The sequence below is a fragment of the Electrophorus electricus genome, chromosome 11 (genome assembly GCF_041902795.1).
Source record: "Electrophorus electricus isolate QZ-2024a chromosome 11, ASM4190279v1, whole genome shotgun sequence".
Taxonomy (NCBI): Eukaryota; Metazoa; Chordata; class Actinopteri; order Gymnotiformes; family Gymnotidae; genus Electrophorus; species Electrophorus electricus.
The window spans coordinates 1252501-1260000 of NC_137507.1; positions in this window are offsets into that span (position 1 = coordinate 1252501).

The window sequence follows — 7500 nt, forward strand, 5'->3', positions numbered from 1 at the left end:
GGGGGGAGTGGAGGGGAGCAGAGGGGAGCAGAGGGGAGCAGGGGGGAGCGGAGGGGAGGGGAGGGGAGCGGAGGGGAGCAGAGGGGGGAGCGGAGGGGAGGGGAGGGGAGCAGAGGGGAGCATAAGGGAAAGCGGAGGGGAGCGGAGGGGAGCAGAGGGGTGAGCGGAGGGGAGCAGAGGGGAGCAAAGGGGAGCAGAGAGGAGCAGAGGGGGGAGCGGAGGGGAGCGGAGGGGAGCAGAGGGGGGAGCGGAGGGGAGGGGAGGGGAGCAGAGGGGAGCATAAGGGAAAGCGGAGGGGAGCGGAGGGGAGCAGAGGGGTGAGCGGAGGGGAGCAGAGGGGAGCAAAGGGGAGCAGAGGGGAGCAGAGGGGGGAGCGGAGGGGAGCAGAGGGGGGAGCGGAGGGGAGTGGGAGGGGAGAAGAGGGGAGTGGAGGGGAGCGGAGGGGAGCAGAGGGCAGCTAGATGACCTGCACACATGCTGGTGGAGGCTCGGTGCGTGTGAGCGCACGGAGCCTGGAAGCTTTCTGCGTCTGCTCCGGTGTTGTGTCGCCAGGAAAATCAACTAGCTCTGAAGCCGAAAATCACTCAGGGCCACCTCACACATGAACTCTGCACTGGGAGCTTCCGCATCCGGGCCTAAAAGCACTGCGGACTGGACTGGGGAGGGTGTGTTGCCTCGGAACTCTGGAGCAGTGGAAATATGTTTTCAGGTGGGATGAATCGCCCACGATCTGACAGTCGGACGGACGGCTCTGGGTTCATCAGAAATTGCTGCTTCCCAGTACGCATTGTGTGAACAGTTCTGTTTGGTGGAGAAGTGACATGGTTTAGGGTTGATAACGCTATAGCACAGTTTCACGCTTGCCTCCAACTAAAGAAGCCCTGTTTCTGTTCCAGTATGACTGATCTAAGCACTCAGCGGGCTGATGAGTGAAGTGGAGGAACTCCAGTGGAACATGGGATAGACTGGAACATCCACTGCAAGCCAAACCTGTTTCCAACGTACAGACCTTCCAGTTTAGTGTACAGACCTCCCAGTCCAGCATACAGACCTCTCAGTCCAACATCAGTGCCTGATCTCATAAATGTTTTTTTTGCCTGAATGGACACAAATTCCCACTGACACTCCAAGACACACAGTCATTATTCTGACAAACAGGAATCTCTCCTGTTAGACTTTCAGACAGTAAACACACACGTTAGACTAGCAGACACATGTACACACACAGTGAAACACACACACAGAGCAGTAGTAGAGCATGAGAGTGATGGACTGGTGTATAAATATAAAACCTTTAATTCCTACTCGGTGCTGGATCGGTCCATTATGGCAGGTGGTGGACCCAATCGCACTGGATTCCTGAGAATAGCTTAGCATCAGCCTCTCATCCCTCACTCTCCCTCTCTCTTTCCCGCTGTCTGTCACTCAGACACTGAGTGAAGGGTCATTTCCCCACACACAGGCTTCCATGATTATGTCACAGTTTGCTCACATGACCGTGCTCTGAACATCCACTTCAGAGTAAAAAAAATATCCAGGTGAGCAGCAACTTTCAAACTTCTCATCTGAAATTTGAGATGGCACCAGATACAGAATACCAAACAGAGGGGGGGGGGGGGGGGGGGTCAGAGACAGGGAATATCGAGGCCGTATAAATTTCCCGTCTGTGGGCCCATCCCGGTGCGATTATCCAAGTTCCTTTTTTTTAGCCTTGACCTTGTCCTAACGACGAACACTTCACAGTCAGCAGAACGCTTTATCTGGCGAAGTGGTGATCAATAAGGATAATTAATGACGCTTGCCGTGCTCCTCAGCACCCAGCACGCTGCAGTCACGCGAGCAGTCGAGCAGGGGTCACGGCCAGGCGCTGCCGCTCACCCGCCTCTGGCCTGGAGATTAAAATCGCGCCCGCCGTTCTCCGTCGCCGTCAGCCCAGTCGCACTTTTAATTAAGCGCCACTCCACGCAGACGCTGCAGTTAATACAGAGCGTTAACGGGAGGAGGAGGTGGGGGGACGACCAGGAGTCCAAGACTGCTGGCCGTCTAATATCACTGTTGCCATCTTTTTTTTAATATTCATAAATCATCTCTGGTATGTAATTCACTTTCGGGGCAGCCATGGAAAATGCAGTTCGCCTGGGAATGTAAACTGCGAGCGGATGCTAAAGGTAACCCACCTCGTGACTACCCGAGAGACGCACAGACGCTACATGACTAATGCGGCTGGTACCTAAGGGTCGAAGGCAAGGTGCTCGGCATTAAATTAACGTCACTGGAATTCGCGTGAAGCAACAGATCTGAGAACAGCCATCAAATGTGTCAACACAGGCAGGCGGCCGTGCACAGCGAGCGGAGATGGACACGAAGCAGGTGATTCCCACTGATCCCAACCTGAGGGCAGAGGAAGAGGCCCTGCAAGGGAGCACAGCTGTTTATTTGTACAGTTTAAGATCAGAATGCATTTAGACTCTCTCATTCATGAACTTTTTGGGCTGATTTTGGAACGGTGAAATTTTATTTCCTGTTACATTTGAACGTGTTGGTTGTTGGCTAACGTCCATCTGTCGGGCGATATTGGAACTGGAGCTCTCTGGCAAAAACACAGTGAGGAATCTGTTAGGATAACAAATGCGCTTTACCAGAGTCCATGAAGTATGCACGGGTGAAACCAAGAGCCTCCAATCAGCTGCGAGGCTCTGCAGAAATGCTCAACGTCACTGACCTAGGAACAGTTTACTGTGTTTGCATGCTAGGACATGTGGTGATATGTACACAAGAGGTCCTGATCCGGAGCCTGCCCAGGGCTCACAGCTGGGCATGAGCTGGTCTTCATCACATACACTCCCACATTCACAAACTGTCAAACAAAATGTTGAATTGTGTATTTCCCCACTCGGAGCACTCTGGACTCGATGAGAACGATCCCGGGGCAAACAAATATGGCTGATGGTTTTAAATATGAAATTAAGATCGGTACGGAGATTTGCTCTGGTGAGAGGCGCGCGGCTTCGTGTCACGGCTGGAACCCCAGGAGACATCTTCACGAGATTCATTCTGTTGCATGTAGGACCTCGCAATTAAATGCTTTATTGGTGGTCATAAAATAAACAGAAGGAAACGAGGAACTCTGGTCATGTGATCTTTACCCAGCAACCTCCAGTACGAAAACAATGACCTCAGCCTTGACTCGTTTTAAGATGACTTTCACCTGACATCACCTGTGATTTAGAGCATCAAATTAAACAGAGGGAGAGATATATTTGAAATCATGAGGGCAACCTCACACACACGCGGACAAATGAACCACATGCCCAACCGTGTGTCTTTATCATTAAGTATGACTTATTGTAAGGCTGTTAGTAGATCCGCACTGTATTTATGGCCTCCATGGGTCTGGTGCTGACCAGAACCTGCTGTCACAGTCTGGGCCACAGTGGCTCACTGTTCTGTACTGCTGCTGTTCACACACACACACACACACACACGCACACACACACACACACACACACACACACACACACATATGCATTCACACACACGTGTGCATGCACTCACTGAAACACACTACCTTACACACACACACACATACATGCTCACACACTGGCTCGCTCTCTCTCTCTCTCTCTCTCTCTCTCACACACACACACACACACACACACACACACACACACACTCATATGCCTGTACATGCACACACGAGCATGACCCCTCGCGCCCTGTAAGATCTCTACTTCCAGTGTCTCCACAGATGCTACAAACACACACTGTCAGGGGAAATCACTTGTTCTCTAATTGATAGATCAGCCCTAATGCCTGATAGATAACAGGAGGCAGACAGCTGAGGCTGTTCTCATGCCCCTCCTCCACACACGCACACACAGGCACACACAGGCACACACACACACACACACACACACACTCACACACACACACACACACGCACACCAGGCACTATGCATTAGGCGAAGTTGAACAGGGATAGTATCGAATCTTCAAAGTCCTGGTGGACATCCACAGCATATGAAACAGCCCTTTCACACACTAAACAGTTGCCCCTCCTCCCTCCTCTACAAATGTTCAGATTTCTCCGACAGACTCCACAGGAAAAGTGCCTGCGTGTGCCTCGTTACCGCACAGCGCTAATAACATTTACACATGGAACTGTTTGTGGACAGCGTGCCACAGTCACAGAACACAGCACACCCACCGCCCACCACCCTCTGGTTCTCACTGCTACACTTTCTTTGTTTTTCCCGCTGAAAAGCTCTCACTCAGGACGCAGAGGGGTTTCTCCTGTGGATTCCATTCTTCTATGGATTTTCTCGGATCTTGCATCTGGAAGTGGCGTCGTGAAACAGGCGTCGGGAAAAATCTTTTTTTTCATAACATGGCCGGAAACCTTTTTTAATATATAGGGAAGTTACTGTTCAAAATAAAATTAGAAAAGAAAATATAGTTGAATGATTTTCCTTATGACCATGTAGAACCAGTATTATGTCAATGAAATAAAGAGTCATGAAAAATGACAGTAATAACATTGTTCAGAGTTGTGTTTGGAAAACAGGGCAATGTCTATATCACGTTCCACACTGTGCCACTTTCATCCAGTCGTGTTTCCTCCTGGGATCAGACTACCTGAGATCTTTTGATCCCTCAGCACTGCTTCAGTTTCACCTCTCTCTCTCTCTCTCCTTCTTTCTATTTACAGTGTTTATCTGACGCTTTTATCCAAAGCACCTTACAGTTATGACTGAGTACAACTTGAGTAATTGAGGGTTAAGGGTCTTGCTCAGGGGCCCAACAGTGGTAACGTAGCAGTGGTGGGGCTTGAACCGGCAACCATCTGACCACCTTAACCACTGAGACACCACTGCCCTGAGCTTCTCTCTCGCTCGCTCGCTCGCTCTCTCTCTAGCTCCTTGTCCAATCCATTCCCTTTTTCTTCTGTTAAGAAAAGAAATTACGTGAGATTAGCAACATGCCTATAAAAGACTGTCAGTCATTTGAAATTAACTTCTGTTGGCTGCTGATTTGATTGGGAGATTACAGAGATGTAGGGTGTCATTAGTGCTGGCATGGTGTGTGTAACCACAGCCAAACGCCTGTCACAAAACAATAGTGAATGAGGGCAGCAGGGCGGCAGTGCGGAGGAAGGGGGAGGGCTGACCGACTCACTCTCATCCCTTCATCCCTCTCTTCCTCTCTTCCTGTCTTTCTCTGACTTTGCAGCCAGGAAGGATGTCATAATTACCATTAAATGGACTGCAGTTCACTACAGTCTTTAAGATGAAGACTAAACATGCTTCTGTGTGTGTGTGTGTGTGTGTGAGTGCATGAATTTGTTGAAGGGTATAGGATATAGGATAGGGATGTCTGATGATAAGACTCTGACTCGTAGGCTCAGGGGTTAAGTGGTGACTGAGTTGCTGCTGTTGGTATGTTGCCAGATCTGAGATCTGTTTTTGAGAGCATTCTGAGCACATTCTCCAAGTCTCTGTGTGATGCATCTCTGTAACATTTGGGCACATAAGGTGACACTTCCCTGGCATAAGGTGGCATCCTGGCATGACAGACTGAGCTAAACATCTATCACAGGCATGTTGGCCAATCTCCTCCAAGACATGTGCACAGAATAATGCTTTAGGACAGTGAGTGATGACATCATTGTGTCTCTTCTGAGTTAGAACACCGTCTTCAAGATTTTATGCTTCAGACGGTCTGAGATGGTCGCTGTATTTCTAGTATTTTAATCTGTCCACTACAGGTTTGTTTCCTTTTGGAATTGACTTCTGCCTGGTTCTTCTTTACAACATCATAACTGCATTGCTTGTTAACAGTTAAATTGGATGCAGATAATATTTTCACTTTGTACCAGCTTTCTTCTTTGTGTTCTTTGTGAGTGCGTGCTGGAATCGTACTATAAACAGGGACATCTTTGTGTCCTCCTGTTGGGCTACTGCATTCTTTCTGGACATCACATTGTCCTGTGCCTATATTGCCTATATTGCTTGACACTCCTGCCTTAACCCTGACTGACAGGCAGCCCCACCCCTAACCATAAGCTCAGACCAGGATTGGACAAATCACAACATTTCACTACATAAGACTCGCAAATTGGAACAGCCCTTTCCTGGTTTAGGTCTCAGCGGATCATCACCAGATTGTGAAAATGAATGGAGACTTTTCAGCATACACCAAGATTAGTTTTGGTGTCCCACAAGGGTCTCCCCTGCTTTTTTCTTTATATACGATACATCTGGATGAAATTATTTATAAACGCCGCACTAATTTCCACTCCCACGCTGCTGACACTCAGTTATACGTCATAGCTAAATATTAGAGTATACATTTCAGATTAATGTGTAAACGACATCAGCCATTGGGTGTTGAAAACGTGCTCTCATATAATCCTGGCAAAACAGGGTTATTAGGCTGCAGGCAGCCAGGTAAGATCTACGACTATAAATCTCCATGGTTTCCCAGTCACACCATGTCGGATGGTTGAAGATCTTGCTATAATTAAGGGTCCCATTCTCTCCTCATGTAAATAATATTTCTGGACTACCTTTGTCCACTTCAGGAATATTGCAAAGATTACAAATATACTATCATGATACGATGCAGAAAAGCAAGTCCACGCATGGCTCACTGCCAGATGCTTTCCTCTCTGGGTGCGCGACTCAAGGCCTAAACAAACCCCAGTTAGTTCAAGATGCAGCAGCCAGAGCTCTTACTAGAACTGAAGGCTTTGATCATATGACTCCCACTAAAATTTCATATTGATGATAAGATACTTATAATGACCTACAAAGCACTGACCCGTCTTCCCCATGGTACCTTAGCGAGCTCCTAGTGCACTATGATCCGTCACACCTGCTTAGATCATAAGGTGCAGGCTCTTTGTACGGACCTAGAATAAGGAAATCTACCCCGGGGTGGGGCCAGACACTTCCTATAAAGCTCCCATGCTGTGGAATAACCTTCCTGTCAGACAGTCTCAATATTTAAAGCTAGACTGAAAACCTATTTGTTCAGTCAGGCATTTTATTAAACCCCTCTCATCTTAGGTAAAGCTGTAGCTCACGGACACTGAGAGTTATGGTGAAGTACAAGATTGTGATGCTATCACGTCTCCTCTTTTTGCTCACTCAAGCTAAGAGTGGCGGAGTGCTGATGTTCTGGGGAACCCTTGTGTGTGTGTTAGCTTCTGGCCCGATCCGTTCAGCTAGGTGTGTTGGACTCCGTCCTTGCGTATTATATACGCCTATTTTACACTGTAGTATTTGAACATGACCAATGATCTCAATAATCTCTCCTCTCTGCTCCTGGTGTCATGTTGCTGAGCCTCAACCTGTCTCAGTCTCTGTGACTCCTCCCACCACCTGACCCTCCCTGCTGTGGCTCCTCCCACCTCCACTCCAGCTACTCACTTTTCCGCTACCGTGTGGGGTTGTTCAAGTTCAAGTTCAAGTTCAAGAGGTTTTATTGTCATTTCAGATA